Genomic DNA, 17604 nt, shown 5'->3' with positions numbered 1-17604 from the left:
CATTCTGAGAAATGCATCATTAGGTGATATCGTCATCATGTGAGTATCACAGAATGTACCTACACAAGCCTAGATGGTATTGCCTACTACACATGTAGGGTACACAGCCTATTGTTCCTAGGACATGAACCTATGCAGCATGCTACTGTAACAAATACTGTAGGCAATTGCAATACAGTGATAAGTATTTGTGTATGTAAACCTATCTACACATTGAAAAGGTGCAATAAAAATACAGTATAAAAGATTTAGAAATGATACACCTGTATCAGGCACTTAGCACAAATGGAGCGTGCAAGACTGGAAATTGCTCTAGTTGAGTCAGTGAGTGACTGATGAGTAAATGTGAAGGCGTAGGACATCACGGTAGATTTTCACATGACTGGCGGTGCAGTAGGTTTGTTTACACCAGCATCACCACAAACACAAGAGTAATGCATTGCACTAGGATGTTAGGATGGCCAAGACATCACTAGGAGATAGGAATTTTTCTGCTACATTATAAACTTATGGGACCACTGTTGTATATGCAGTCCATCACTGACCAAAAAGTCATTATGCATTGTACAACTGTACATTTAAAAAGTGATATATGCATACAAGCAATGAACAATCCAAAGAAATTTAGAATAAAATTCCATTCATAACAGCATCAAAACAAATGCTAATAATTAAGTCTAACAGAAGGAAGTGAAGACTTCTACATTAAAAATCACAAAACTTTGCTGTGAGAAATCAAAGAAGATATAAATAAGTGAAGATATATTCCATGCTCATTACTTGAAAGATTCAATATTGTTAAGTGGCAATTCTTCCCAAATTCACCTGAAGTTTCAATTCAATCACTTTCAAAATTCCAACAGGCTTCCCCCACCAGCTATGCACAAACAAATCTAAAAATTTATATGCAGATGAAAAACATAGAATAGCCAAAGTATTTGGAAAATGAAAAAGTTAGAGGGCTTTATGTAACAATTTCACAACTTAATATAAATCTCCAATTATCAAGCTGGTAAGGATAGACATATCAAAAATGGAAAAGAGTAGAAAATCCAGAAATACATATTTGTATTTGTAGTCAATTTATTTTTGACCAAGTTGCCAAAAATATTTGCTGGGGAAAGGACAGTCTGTCTGACAGATGGTGCAGGGACAATTGTATATCCATATCCAAAAAGATGAACTTAGACCTACTCCTCACAACACCCACAAATTAACTCCAAATGAATCATGAACTTAAATGAAGTAGCTAAAGCAGTGAAACTTGTAGGAAAAAACATAGGAAAAAAATGTTGAGAGCTTGGGTTAGGCAATAATTTCTTAGATATGACACTAAACACATAGTTCATAAAAGAAAAAAATAACCTCACCAAACTTCAAAGTTCAAATTTTACATTTTAAAAATGACCATGAAGAAAATAAGAACAAGAGTAACAGATTGGGGGAAAATGTTTGCAAAACATTTATCCAATAAAGGATCTGCAGTGAGAATTTGCAAAGAACACTTACAAATCAAGAAGAAAAATAAACAAAAATAAAATGGGCAGAAAATGTGAACTGACATACAGAAGAAGGTATATAAATGTCTAATAAGTATATGAAATGATGTTCAACGTTATTACCCACTAGGAAAATGCAAATCAAAACCACAATAAGATACAATTTCACAGCTACAATAATGGATATCCTGACTTGATCAGTATGCATTAATTATACATAAATAACTTCTCATGTACACCATAAATTTGCACAAATAAAAACATAGAAACCAAAGAAAGAGCGGTTATAATAAGTGAGACAGACTAAAATAAATATTGGCAAGAATGTGGAGAAACAAATGTCCTCATATATTTTTCTGGGAATGTAAAATGGTGTAGCCACTTTAGAAAACAGTTTAGCAATTTCTTAACAAGTTAAACATAAAGCTACCATATGGCCCAGCAATTCCACTGCTAGGTATCTACACAAGAGAAATGAAAACGTGTGTCCACGTTAAGAACTTGCATGTGAATATTCATATCAGCGTTATTTTTAATACCCACACAGCGAAAATAACCTATATGCTCATCATCTGGGAGTGGATAGACAGATGTGACATATATACATAGTAGAATACTATTCAACAGGAAAAGAACAACAATCTACTCACATATGCTGCATTGTAGATGAACCTCAAAAATGTTATGCCAAGTTAAAAAAAAAAATAGACACAACAGACCACAAAGTATATGATTCCATTTACATGAAATGTCCAGAATAGATAACTTTATAGAAACAGGAAATAGATGAGAGATTTTCTGAGCTGAAGGCGGGAATGGAGAATTATTATAAATAGGCATGAGGGGTGTTGTTAGGTAAACATTCTAAAGCTGACTTTTGATGATGATTTCACCATTTGGTGAAGTTATTAAAGTTCATTTAATTGTGTACACTTAAAATGTTTTGATATATAAAAACATATCTCGAGACGGGCGGATCACGAGGTCAGGAGATCGAGACCATCCTGGCGAACACGGTGAAACCCCGTCTCTACTAAAAAATACAAAAAACTAGCCGGGCGAGGCGGCGGGCGCCTGTAGTCCCAGCTACTCGGGAGGCTGAGGCAGGAGAATGGCGTAAACCCGGGGGGCGGAGCTTGCAGTGAGCTGAGATCCGGCCACTGCACTCCAGCCCGGACGACAGAGCCAGACTCTGTCTCAAAAAAAAAAAAAAAAAAAAAAAAAAAAAAAAACATATCTCAGTGAAATTGTTAAGGAAAATGGTATATGCATGGTAGATTAATTAATTTTGATATTAATTGATGTCTCTTTCACAATAAAGAAATAGAATCAGAATTTTTTATGCCACAAATGATCAGTGTTATTAGATCTGCAGAAACCCAAATCTGCATATCAATGAACACAAAGCTGATATATTGAAACACACTTGGTTTGGAAAATTTTACTTCCTGTGCTCTTAACACTTTTAATATTTTAATAACTGGGCTGATTATTTCTCTACTTAGCAATGCTGAGCTCAGAATGATAAATCAATGAAAAATGGTGTTTAATACAAGATAACTTTGGAATTATTGTTTAATATACTGTTACTGAAGAGTTATCAATATTAATTTTCAAGTAATTTTAAATTAAATTAAATTATTTATTTAATTATTGGAGACAAGGTCTTGTGATTTCACCCAGGCTAAGTACACTGGCATGTTCTCAGCTCACTGCAACCTGGGCCTCCTGAGCTCCAGCGATCCTCTGCCCTTAGCCTCTTTAGTAGCTGGAACTACAAGAGTGTGCCACCACACCCAGATAATCAAGTACTTTGTGATGTTTTTCTAACTCACAGAATTCTGAATTTTATGCCTAGAAAGAATTTGATGATCTTTCAATTGTAGATAAAATCAAAACTGTATAACATTTATTTTGTCACTTTCAAGTAAGACTGAAAAAATAGAAGAGAAGTTCTTCCCTCATAAGATAATAAAGAGAATAGATAACTGGTAAAGGAAAATGTTAGATCTAATTATGATGAAATAAACACGTAACATGGCAGAATCAAACCGTGAAGGCAGTGCTGGCTTTTTGGGCACAGGACTTGTGCAGACACAGAAGGCCTATACTCAAAAGGGCTCCTACTTGGTTTAATGCTGTGCTCTTGCCTTCTTGATATTCTTAATAGCTTTTGAACAGGAACCCCACATTTTCATGTTTGCCGTGGGCCCTCAAATTAGGTAGCCAGTACTACAGGAAGAACGTAGGTACCTGAAGTAAGGTGGCCCTTTACCAGCTTAGTTCTGCTTTAATTGTTCTGTATTGAAATGTTTCTCTCTCTGCTTAGAGTTAGATGACTATAGATAAAAATGTGTGCCTTTCTATGGCTGTACTCAAATGGCTGAAAGAATCCGTGCAGCCCTCTAGCTCAGAATTGCCATTATGTTCATTTTATTGAATATTTTGCAGATATTAGAGGATACTAATCAATTTCTTATTAAAAAATTTATTGTCATAGCAAATGTTTGACCATGGCATTCACCCAGCGCTGCATCCGCTTTGCTGAGAGCAGCCAGGAGCGACACAACAGCAGGTGGCTTTGCTGAGTAGGAAAGGGAAGAACAGCCGTCCATAGTTCTCCTGGCTGGAGGCTACTCAGCTCACAGTCAACACTTTGTGACAGAGAAGAAGGAGGAAGAGGTGCCAGACAGGATAAGTGGTACTTATTTTGAAACTAAAATCCATAAATTATACTATATTAAACACACTTGTGAAAGCAAGCTGGCATCATCGGCTAATGATGGCTTAGCTGCTGTAGAATTGCATGAAGGCTATCAAAAGCTCCTTGTACATGAATAAACTGTATTTCAGAGAGCATGTATTTTCTAAAAGGTAAAACATTTATTTTCTCTCAGCTTCATTTGAAACAATGCTCCTTCTCCATCTTTTCACATACTTGAAATCTTTACCCATTCCTTCTATTTTGCCCCTTCTGAAGGAATCTAGTTGCAAGACATGCACATCCCCTTTTTACTGACATAAACACACACACACACACACACACACACACACACACAAATGCAGGCCACCCCTGATTAACTGCATCAGTGCTGAGATGAGAACTCTTATTCACTTCTTAGCAGGAAGCAAGTTGTGATTCGTTAGTGATGTCTTCCCACAGATGGAGCCTGTCGCGATTGGTGGGATATAGGGATACAGGGAGGGAGTTCAGGGGAGGTATTTCATGCATTTGCTGATCTTAAAGGAGGATCTGTTTTGCTGCTACCAACCAGTCAAACGCTCTCATGTTCACAATTCTTTTTATTTCTTGCAGAAGTTTTCATTTGAGAAACACTCATTCAAACAACATGTTGCTATTTTATAGCCACTAACAAACGCTTTTGATGTTCCAAAAGTGAAACACAGAAATAAAACTATAACCCACACTGAAACCCTGGGCAGTGCATAGCATGATGAACCAAAAGCCAATTGCAGGAATATTTAGGCCTCCAAATGTTTTTCACGTGTTTTCTTCCTCTGAAATACTCTTGTTCATGGAATGATTTCATTCATTCTTAAAATTTATCTCAGAAATCATCTTAAGTAAGCTGTCACTGCCTTTTCCAAATCAGGTCGTTACTCTTACCTTTGCTAAATTCACCTCCCATATGCTTTTATTTTTGCTCTTTTTACTGTCAATAAGAATGTGCTTGTTTAATACGGGAAAAATGTGTGATCTACAATTTAAGATGAGAGGAACCAACTCTAACAATGGGAGCAGGTGTGACAGCTGATAACTTCCTTTACCTGGGTGCATCCTTTGGGTTAGCACATTCATATCTAAGGAAACAAAATGAAAGACTGACTTCCATTCTCAATGTGAGGCTCACTGAATAAGACCTATAACAAGGTTCAGGAAAATGCATTTATCAAAAGACTATTAGAGAAGGGTCTAATTTGACCTCTTAACATGAATCTCAAAAACCTATGATACTAAGTTATCAATATGACTTTATTATAGATAACAGGGCACTAATAAGAAGTATTAAAACATTAGTAGTATGTTGGTGAGATTCAGAAAGATACTTCGATATACTGATATTCTCTAGATTAATCTTCTTGAATATAACACATAATGTTTCAATTTGGTAGATGTTTACTGATTATTTATGAATGACTTTATAGTAATTTGCTAGTATTATTATAACGAAGTACCACAAACTGGGTGACTTAGAATAACAGAAATGTATTATCTCACAGTTCTGTAGGTGGGAAGTGTGAAATTCAGGTACTGTCAAGGGCATGCTCCCTCTGAAACCTAGAAGAGAATATACTTTCTTGTCTTTTCCACCTTCTGGTGGTTCAGTGGCACTCTTTGGCACTCTTTGCATCCAAGGATGCATCCCTCCAATTCTCTCTCTTCATATAGTGTTCTCCCTGTCTCCACATGGCCACTGTTTTATAAGGACAGGGTCATGTTAAGTTAGAGACCCATCCCACTCTAATAAGACCTCATCTTAATGTGATTCATGTCAACAAGACCCTATTTCCTAATAAGGCCACAATCTGAAATAGCAGGTTTTAAGACTTCAATTTATCTTTTTGGAGAAGATTGTTTAATTCATATTTTTTTAGTAATTTTATTTACATTAATCTATATATAGTATTTCTAAAATAATTCCTAGTTTCAGCAAAGAACATGCCTTAAATTATGAATGGAGGACTTGTTAATATTAATCAAAACCTCCAACTTGATCATATGAGTTTATTAGAGAAAATTACCTTATTTTATTTTTTTCTGACTTTAAAAACACAGCTGGACTTTACTAAAATTCAACAAATCTATCAGGCATGCTTGTGAGTCAGAATAATTTAGTGTACATTTTCAGTGTTATGTATTGTTATAAATTCTTTCTGAGTAAAGTCCCTTTAAAAAATAAATCCAGGTTTGCTCATGTTACTAGTAGTAACATTAAACATTTGGGCAACATTCATGCGTCATGTTATTAAGAAAACCACAAAATATGCCACAGGAAATTAATAAAATAAAAATGAATATTTTGAATAATTTAAAATACACTCATGAATATTATTTCAGATATTGGATATTGCATTGCTTTGCCTTTATTATTTAAGTAATTACCTTGGTTTCTATTTTGTATTTTGCATATTTATTACATTTTCTTTAACAAAATTCCAGTAGAGAGCATTACATTTTTTATTTTTGAAAGACTCTTGAGCATAAGAAATGCTAAAATTCAAAGAGCAGTCATCAGCAAAATAGCTGTATCATATTATTTGAATGATTCTGTGGCTAATAGCCATGCTGGCAATCACTGAAGCCTGGATACTCAGACGAAAATCAACAGGAGGGCTGATGATAATGTGCCATTCATTCTGTGACCAAGACAAGAATGAAAAATATGACAGTTACTCTGCCCCATATGGTATAGCCCCTATACCACCATACTAGCTTAATATAGGGAAAATGTGTGATCCGAAATTTAAGATGAGAGGAACCAACTCTAACAATGGAAGTAGGTGTGACAGCTGATAACTTCCTTTACCTGGGTGCATCCTTTGGGCTAGCACATTCATATCTAAGGAAACAAAATGAAAAGAGTAAACCAAGCTCCAAATTTAAGCATGGATTTGGAGGACCAAGCTCCAAATTTAAGTGTGAATCTGTTTTATAAACAGTGAAAAAAGTTTGCAAAAAGGGTGTTTTAATTATTAGTATGTTAGCATGTCTTAGAGTTCTTAGAGATTTGAATTGAAAAAGCATGTATGTAGCAACATCATCACATTTATCATTATGGTGACTATCATGACAACTAATATTTTGTGGGTGCCAGTGTTGGTAATTTAACACCAGTGTCTGAAAGTTTCCAGAGGCCTCCCAGCCATGCTTCCTGCACAGCCTGCAGAACTGTGAGTCAGTTAAACCTTTTTTTAGAAATTACCCAGTCTCAGGCGGTTCTTTTTTTTATTATTGTTCTTTAAGTTCTAGGGTAAATGTGCACAACGTGCAGATTTGTTACATATGTATACATGTGCCGTGTTGGTGTGCTGCACCCATTAACTCATCATTTACAGTAGGTATATCTCCTAATGCTATCGTACCCCCTCCCCACACCCCACAACAGGCCCCAGTGTGTGATGTTCCCCTTCCTGTGTCCAAGTGTTCTCATTGTTCAATTCCCACCTATGAGTGAGAACATGTGGTGTTTGGTTTTTTGTCCTTGTGATAGTTTTCTAAGAATGATGGTTTCCAGCTGCATCCATGTTCCTACAAATTACATGAACTCATCCTTTTTTATGACTGCATAGTATTCCATGGTGTATATGTGCCACATTTTCTTAATCCAGTCTGTCATTGATGGACGTTTGGGTTGGTTCCAAGTCTTTGCTATTGTGAACAGTGCCGCAATAAACATACGTGTCCATGTGTCTTTATAGCAGCATGATTTATAATCCTTTGGGTATATATCCAGTAATGGAATGGCTGGGTCAAATGGTATTTCTAGTTCTAGATACCTGAGGAATCGCCACACTGTCTTCCACAATGGTCGAACTAGTTTACAGTCCCACCAACAGTGTAAAAGTGTTCCTGTTTCTCCACATCCTCTCCAGCACCTGTTGTTTCCTGACTTTTTAATGATTGCCATTCTAACTGGTGTGAGATGGTATCTCATTGTGGTTTTGATCTGCATTTCTCTGATGGCAAGTGATGATGAGCATTTTTTCATGTGTCTGTTGGCAGCATAAATGTCTTCTTTTTAGAAGTGTCTGTTCATACCCTTTGCCGACTTTTTGATGGAGTTGTTGTTTTTTTCTTATAAATTTGTTTGAGTTCTTTGTAGATTCTGGATATTAGCCCTTTGTTGGATGAGTAGATTGCTAAAATTTTCTCCCATTCTGTAGGTTGCCTGTTCACTCTGATGGTAGTTTCTTTTGCTGTGGATAAGCTCTTTAGATTAACTAGATCCCATTTGTCAATTTTGGCTTTTGTTGCCATTGCTTTTGGTGTTTTAGACATGAAGTCCTTGCCCATGCCTATGTCCTGAATGGTATTGCCTAGGTTTTCTTCTAGGGTTTTTATAGTTTTAGGTCTAACATTTAAGTCTTTAATCCATCTTGAATTAATTTTTGTATAAGGTGTAAGGAAGGGATCCAGTTTAAACTTTCTACATATGGCTAGCCAGTTTTCCCAGCACTATTTATTAAATAGCGAATCCTTTCCCTATTTCTTGTTTTTTTCAGGTTTGTCGAAGATCAGATGGTTGTAGATGCATGGTATTACTGCTGAGGGCTCTGTTCTGTTCCTTTGGTCTATATCTCTGTTTTGGTACCAGTACCATGCTGTATTGGTTACTGTAGACTTGTAGTATAGTTTGAAGTCAGGTAGCATGATGCCTCCAGCTTTCTTCCTTTTGCTTAGGATTGTCTTGGCAATGCGGGCTCATTTTGGTTCCATATGAACTTTAAAGTGGTTTTTTCCAATTCTGTGAAGAAAGTCATTGGTAACATGATGGGGATGGCATTGAATCTATAAATTACCTTGGGCACTATGGCCATTTTCACGATATTAATTCTTCCTATCCATGAGCATGGTATGTTCTTCCATTTGTTTGTATCCTCTCTTATTTTGTTGAGCAGTTGTTTGTAGTTCTCCTTGAAGAGGTCCTTCACATACCTTGTAAGTTGGATTCCTAGGTATTTTATTCTCTTTGAAGCAATTGTGAATGGGAGTTCACTCATGATTTGTCTCTCTGTTAGTCTGTTATTGGTGTATAAAAATGCTTGTGATTTTTGCACACTAATTTTGTATCCTGAGACTTTGCTGAAGTTGCTTATCAGCTTAAGGAGATTTTGGGCTGAGACGATGGGGTTTTCTAAATATACAATCATGTCATCTGCAAACAGGGACAATTTGTCTTCCTCTTTTCCTAATTTAATACCCTTTATTTCTTTCTCCTGCCTGATTGCCCTGGCCAGAACTTCCAACACTATGTTGAATAGGAGTGGTGAGAGAGGGCATCCCTGTCCTGTGCCAGTTTTCAAAGGAAATGCTTCCAGTTTTTGCCCATTCAGTATGATATTGGCTGTGGGTTTGTCATAAATAGCCCTTATTATTTTGAGATACATCCCATCAATACCAAATTTATTGAGAGTTTTTAGCACGAAGGGCTGCTGAATTTTGTCACAGGCCTTCTCTGCATCTATTGAGATAATCGTGTGGTTTTTGTCTTTGGTTCTGTTTATATGGTGGATTACATTTATTGATTTGTGTATGTTGAACCAGCCTTGCATCCCAGGGATGAAGCCCACTTGATCATGGTGGATAAGCTTTTTGATGTGCTGCTGGATTCGGTTTGCCAGTATTTTATTGAGGATTTTTTCATCAAAGTTCATCAGGAATATTGTTCTTAAATTATCTTTTTTTGTTGTTGTGTCTCTGCCAGTCTTTAGTATCAGAATGATACTGGCCTCATAAAATGAGTTAGGGAGTACTCCCTCTTTTTCTATTGACTGGAATAGTTTCAGAAGGAATGGTACCAGCTCCTCCTTATACCTCTGGTAGAATTCAGCTGTGAATCCCTCTGGTCCTGAACTTTTTTTGGTTGGTAGGCTATTAATTATTGCCTCAATTTCAGAGCCTGTTATTGGTCTATTCAGGGATTCAACTTCTTCCTTGTTTAGTCTTGGGAAGGTTTGTGTGTCCAAGAATTTATCCATTTCTTCTAGATTTTCTCATTTATTTGCGTAGAGGTGTTCATAGTATTCTCTGATGGAGTTTGTATTTCTGTAGGCTCAGTGGTGATATTCCCTTTATCATTTTTTATTGCAGTTATTTGATTCTTCTCTCTATTCTTCTTTATTAGTCTTGCTAGCCATCTATCAATTTTGTTGAACTTTTCAAAAAATCAGCTCCAGGATTCATTGATTTTTTGAAGGGATTTTTATGTCTCTATCTCCCTCAGCTCTGCTCTGATCTTCAACATTTCTTGCCTTCTGCTAGTTTTTGAATGTGTTTGCTCTTGCTTCTCTAGTTCTTTTAATTGTGATGTTAGGGTGTCAGTTTTAGATATTTCTAGCTTCCTCTTGTGGGCATTAGTGCTATAAATTTCCCTCTACACACTGCTTTAAATGTGTCCCAGAGATTGTGGTATGTTTTGTCTTTGTCCTCATTGGTTTCAAAGAACATCTTTATTTCTGCCTTCATTTTGTTATTTACCCAGTAGTCATTCAGGAGCAGGTTGTTCAGTTTCCATGTAGTTGAGCGATTTTGAGGGTGTTTCTTAATCCTGAGTTCTTGTTTGCACTGTGGTCTGAGAGACAGTTTTTTTAAAATTTCTGTTCTTTTACATTTGCTAAGGAGTGCTTTACTTTCAATTGTGTGGTCAATTTAAGAATAAGTGTGATGTTGTGCTCAGAAGAATGTATATTATGTTGATTTGGGTTGGAGAGCTCCGTAGATGTCTGTTAGGTCTGCTTGGTGCAGAGCTGAGTTCAATTCCTGGATATCTTTGTTAACTGTCTTGTTGATCTGTATAATATTGATAGTGGGGTGTTAATGTCTCCCATTATTATTGTGTGGGAGTGTAAGTCTCTTTGTAGGTCTCTGAGAACTTGCATTATGAATCTGGGTGCTCTTGTATTGGGTGCACATATATTTAGGATAGTTAGCTCTTCTTGTTGAATTGATCCCTTTACCATTATGTAATGGCCTTCTTTGTCTCTTTTGACCTTTGTTGGTTGAAAGTCTGTTTTATCAGAGACTAGGATTGCAACTGCCACCTCTTTTTTGTTTTCCATTTGCTTGGTAGATCTTCCTCCATCCCTTTATTTTGAGCCTATGTGTGTCTCTGCACGTGAGATGGGTCTCCTGAATACAGCACACTGATGGGTCTTGACTCTTTATCCAATTTGCCAGTCTATGTCTTTTAATTGGAGCAGTTAGCCCATTTATATTTTAGGTTAATATTGTTATGTGTGAACTTGATCCTGTCCTTATGATGTTAGCTGATTATTTTGCTCATTAGTTGATGCAGTTTCTTCCTAGCATCAATGGTCTTTGCATTTTGGCATGTTTTTGCAGTATCTGGTACCAGTTGCTCCTTTCCATGTTTAGTGCTGCCTTCAGGAGCTCTTATAGGGTGGGCCTGGTGGTGACAAAATCTCTCAGCATTTGCTTGTCTGTAAAAGATTTTATTTCTCCTTCACTTATGAAACTTAGTTTGGCTGGATATGAAATTCGGGGTTGAAAATTCTTTTCTTTAAGAATGTTGAATATTGGCCCCCACTCTCTTCTGGCTTGTAGAGTTTCTGCCGAGAGATCTGCTGTTAGTCTGATGGGCTTCCCTTTGTGGGTAACCCGATCTTTCTCTCTGGCTGCCCTTAATATCTTTTCCTTCATTTCAACTTTGGTGAATCTGACAATTATTTGTCTTGGAGTTGCTCTTCTCAAGGAGCATCTTTGTGGCATTCTCTGTATTTCCTGAATTTGAATGTTGGCCTGCCTTGCTAGGTTGGGGAAGTTCTCCTGGATAATTTCCTGCAGAGTGTTTTCCAATTTGCTTCCATTCTCCCTGTCACTTTCAGGTACACCAATCAGATGTAGATTTGGTCTTTTCACATAGTGCCATATTTCTTGGAGGCTTTGTTCCTTTCTTTTTACTCTTTTTTCTCTAAACTTCTCTTCTTGCTTCATTTCATTCATTTGATCTTCAATCCTTGATACCCTTTCTTCCAGCTGATCGAGTTGGTTACTGAAGCTTGTACATTTGTTACGTAGTCCTTGTGTCATGGTTTTCAGCTCTGTCAGGTCATTTAAGGACTTCTCTACATTGGTTATTCTAGTTAGCCATTTGTCAAATCTTTCTTCAACGTTTTTAGCTTCTTTGCGATGGGTTTGAACTTCCTCCTTTAACTCGAAGAAATTTGATCGTCTGAAGCCTTCTCCTCTCAACTCGTCAAAGTCATTCTCTGTTCAGCTTTCTTCTGTTGCTGGCGAGGAGCTGCGTTCCTTTGTGGGGGAGAGGCGCTCTGATTTTTAGAATTTTCAGCTTTTCTGCACTGCTTTTTCCCCATCTTTGTGGTTTTATCTACACTTTGATCTTTGATGATGGTGATGTACAGATGGGGTTTTGGTGGGATGTCCTTTCTGTTTGTTAGTTTTCCTTCTAACAGTCGGGACCCTCAGCTGCAGGTCTGTTGGAGTTTGCTCGAGGTCCACACCAGACCCTGTTTGCCTGGGTATCAGCAGCGGAGGCTGCAGAAGAGTGAATATTGCTGAGTAGCAATTGTTGCTGCCTGATCATTCCTCTGGAAGCTTCGTCTCAGAGGGGTACCCGACCGTGTGAGATGTGAGGTGTCAATCTGCCTCTAGTTGGGGTGTCTCCCAGTTCTGCTACTCGGGGGTTAGGGACCCACTTGAGCAGGTAGTCTGTCTGTTCTCAGATCCCAAACTCCGTGCTGGGAGAGCCACTACTCTCTTCAAAGCTGTCAGACAGGGACATTTAAATCTGCAGAGGTTTCTGCTGCCTTTTGTTTGGCTATGCCCTGTCCTCAGAGTTGGAGTCTACAGAGGCAGGCAGGCCTCTTTGAGCTGTGGTGGGCTCCTCCCAGCTCGAGCTTCCTGGCCACTTTGTTTACCTACTAAAGCCTCAGCAATGGCAGGTGCCCCTCCCCCAGTCTTGCTGCTGCCTTGCAGTTAGATCTCAGGCTGCTGTGCTAGCAATGAGAGAGTCTCTGTGGGTGTGGGACCCTCTGAGCCAGGCATGGGATATAATCTCCTGGTGTGCTGTTTGCTAAGCCCCTTGGTAAAGTGCAGTATTAGGGTTGAAGTGACCCAATTTTCCAGGTGTTATGTGTCACTGTTTCCTTTGTCTAGGAAAGGGAATTCCCTTCCCCCTTGCACTTCCTGGGTGAGGCGATGCCTCACCCTGCTTCAGCTCTTGCTAGGTGGGCTGCGCCCACTGTCCTGCACCCACTCTCTGACACGCCCCAGTGAGATGAACCTGGTACCTCAGTGGGAAATGCAGAAATCATCCATCTTCTGTGTCACTCACACTGGGAACTGGAGGCTGGAGCTGTTCCCTTTTGGCCATCTTGGAACCGCCCAGTCATTTTCTTTATGTATATCTCACCATTATGGTAGATAATTGCTCTCCTCCCAATGCTTGTACTCTTTCTCAAATGAAACATTTTACAAATGATTAATGTAATTACTGCTTATAAGTGATTTGGTGAGTTTACAAAGAAGTAAAATTGTTTTATTTTTAAATAAATACAGTATTCTTTTAAAATAAACCCACTGAGAATTATAGTCTTCAGCATTCAAATTGAGCAATACTATTTTGTTTTATAGTAATGGTTAATTGAAACTTCATCTTTGCCAACTATAATATCAAGTAAAATTCACTATTATTGTGTTAAAAATACTGAAATCCCATTTATCTAATATGATACAATCATCTATTGCCTTATTTTCTGAAGTCATTAACAGTTATTTAATCTCAAGCAAAGCCAACAACATATGGGCCTTACTCAATTTGAGGATTCACATTGGAGTTAGTTCTCTTCAGCAACCTCACTAAATCACTTACAAGTAGTAATTACATTAATTACACATTGTAGTTACAACATGAGAATTATCTATCTATATTTAGGCTGCATCATGCAGAACTTCTTATCTCACATAACAACAGTAACTAAATATACCTACAGAATGCCTTTTGCATCTTTAACAATATTATTAAATCATTTTTAAAACAAGTATTGTGAATAACTTCCTCAGGATTTAAGGGTGTGGGAATAATTAGTACTCAAAGCTAATGTGTTTCCTTATCCTAGAAGTTAGAGATACTCTGCAGTTTCCGGAGGAGGCTTGGGACATCAGAAGATGCTCTGGAGATAGAACGGTAAAGAGAGGAAAACATTTCTTATGGAACCAGGGGATGCTGGATGGAATCCTTTCACATGCTGGGAGCTTTGTAAAACTACTTCTTTCTTTCCTATAAAAGAAGAACAATAACATCTGCTTTGACAATTTCCTACAGCTACTCCTAAAATCAAATGAAATATTAGTTGTCAAATCAATTTTGAAAGTTTGGAAATGAAATGCATGTTCGAACATCAAAGAAAGGCATAACAAAGAAAGATCCAATCCCAGTATTTCAGAGGTACTTTCAGAATAAAAATTACTTCATTAAGGATGAAATTAAATATTCCAAATTAAAGTAAAATGAATAATTAGAACACTGATTTATATTAATGTATTTGTATTATTAATATTGCTGGTTATTTTTGCCTATGGAGAGCTCAAAAGTAAGTCAATGATTTTGCAGGAGCTTATATGAATCAAGACTTTATGGAGGTCTTGTCATGAGGCCACATTGTGACATCATCATCATCTCAATGACTTACACAGGAGTAGATTCGATGTTGTTGGTGTTTCTGCTTCTTTATGTATCAGTTTTCAACTGTAACAACCCATGTGCATAAAGATTAAATATTAGGTTAGGACCAATAAGGGAAATTTATATAATCTTTTACTGTTGAATATTTATAGTTTTCCCAATGATGGTAAGGAAATTACCTACACTAAGTCTGTCTTTTGGGGAAAAAAAAAGGAGTATTACTGTCAGATCTTCAGTATGACACTGCCTAGCATTTACTTTGCATAGAGTGTGAGACCCACCTGAGATCAGCTCATACCTGCATCAGTGTAAATAAAAAGCCTAATTGCAAAGAGCAGTGTATTAGTTCATTTTCACGCTGCTGATAAAGACATACCTGAAACTGGGAACAGAAAAGGTTTAATTGGACTTACAGTTCCACATGGCTGAAGAGGCCTCAGAATCATTGCAAGAGGCAAAAGGCACTTCCTACATGGTGGTGGCCAGAGAAAATGAGCAAGAAGAAAAAGCAGAACCCCTGATAAACCCATCATATCTCATGACACTTATTCACTATCACGAGAATAGCATGGGAAAGACTTGCGCCCATGATTCAGTTACCTCCCACTGGGTCCAAACCATATCATTCTGTCCCTGGCCCCTCCAAATCTCATGTCCTCACATTTCAAAACCAGTCACGAGATTTGACTGGGAAACAGCCAAACCATATCAAGCAGCAAGGGGAAGAGTCTGGATTCAGAACCATCAGTAACATTCCAAGTTTCAGGACAGGGCTATGATTATAGATTACATAAATTCATCGAGATTGGGGTGGGAAAGGGAAAACAGCATCAACTCTTGGCAACCCTTGGAACCAGCCAAAGAGATTTTTTGGTTGGGATCTTATTAATATTTGGTCCACCTGTATGATGCCTAGACATCTTGACATTTTGTTATATTCTGACTTCAATTTTAATATAACTTAAGCTTTATAACTGGGCCTTTTCAGAACTGTTTCCTAATACACTGTATAAAATTCCAAAAAGTACACACCTCAGAGCTGTTAATTAAAAGGGCCTGCTGGTATAAATAAACACATATGCTGCTGATTAGCCACCCTTTAGGGGTCAACAGTGGGGAACTCCTGCTGGGCTTCTGTTAATTGTTGTCCAAAATTTGAACAGGAACTGTCTAATGATCTCACATGGCTTTGGCCATCTGGCCCTTTGAGTTAACTTGCCAGTAAACAGACAACTTTTAGAGAAAGAGAGAAATATCTCTTATAAGACAAATATCTTTTAAGATGTAACCTAGCTATCTGTGAGTGCTAAGAATTGATTTACCTTAATTTACAATGCAAACTCTATATACCTAACTTGGATTATCCTTTAGATTTACTCTGTCAACTGCTTTAATAATAGCTACAAAATAGGTGTTTTTTCTTCTCTTACATAAACAGTGTTAGATGCAATTAGAACTTATTAGTAACACATATTACATTTGGGGTCATAGACCATGAAGAATGCTTCTAATAATTAATATATATAAACCATATCTGAGAATGTTAAGTAGTAGTATGTCTTGTTCTTCCAGTGAGGTACTGTGGATCTGATGACCAGATGCAAAACCTAGTTTTCACATATTTCAAAATAGACAGGACTTTTGTTGTCATTAGTCCTCTAAATATTACAATGCTACACTCAGCTTGCTTTTCACAACATCAACACTCCCTTTTTAGCTGAATGTTACACAATGGAAATAACATATTTAAAGGAGCTAAAAAGGGAGGGGTTGTCATTCAAAGTAGGATATTATTTTAGGAAAATCTTTGTTTTATTTGCCTCGTTTTCCAATGGAGGTGAATATTTGTATGTAGGGGAAGAGCTCCTTCATCTCAAGGTGCATTTGTGAAGTTTATTTCATAGATAATCATGTATTAAACAGAAGACTATAACCAGCCACATTTACTTTTGTTTACCTGCCGATATACTCACTATGAGAAGAGCTCAAACAGCACCCTAAACACTTTACCTGCACAATGAATGGAAGTTAAAAGAGTAGTGCTATTTCATCTTACTGCCGTCTATTGAATAGGTATGTTTCTTTCTAAGTCTTCAAACTATCTATTTTCTTGGATGATGTATTTTTCCCATAGGGCTTTGACTAATAATTGAGCAGTATTTTAAAGAATGTTAAGTACAGACAGAATGCTGTGCTTGTCATTGTTCATGCTGGCACTTGCCTGATCGTGGAAGAATCACAAGTGGTTAAATACAGCCATACCTGGACTGTCAGCTGTGTAAGACGAAACTGCGTTCTAGTTAAATGACCTTGATGCTGGAAAAATAAAAGCTACATTCTTTCAGAGGTTTTAGAGTCTTTTGCACTGGTTTTATTCCACTTCTCCTTCTCCCATGGCACCTGCTACCAGATCTGAGGATTGAATGGGTATGAGAAATCCATGAAACAAACCACCACATGCTTCCAGAACACTTTTCACTCCAAAAATCTCTGTCAGGACACTTTAAAATCACAAAATAAATCAAACATTTGTTTTTATATATGTTTAAAACTCAAACAAAGAGAAAAACAAAAGAACTCCTGCGTGATTGGAAGCCTATGTATCCCTCTGAAGCCCAGAACCTGCCCTTCCTACTGTGCTACTTGTTATGTGCCCCTGACATATTCCGGTTACATTATTGTCAATTGTTTTGGAAAAT

This window comes from Theropithecus gelada, chromosome 17, assembly GCF_003255815.1.
Source record: "Theropithecus gelada isolate Dixy chromosome 17, Tgel_1.0, whole genome shotgun sequence".
NCBI classification, from domain to species: Eukaryota; Metazoa; Chordata; class Mammalia; order Primates; family Cercopithecidae; genus Theropithecus; species Theropithecus gelada.
The sequence above is the reverse complement of the archived record's forward strand: the minus strand, read 5'-3'. Positions refer to the sequence as shown.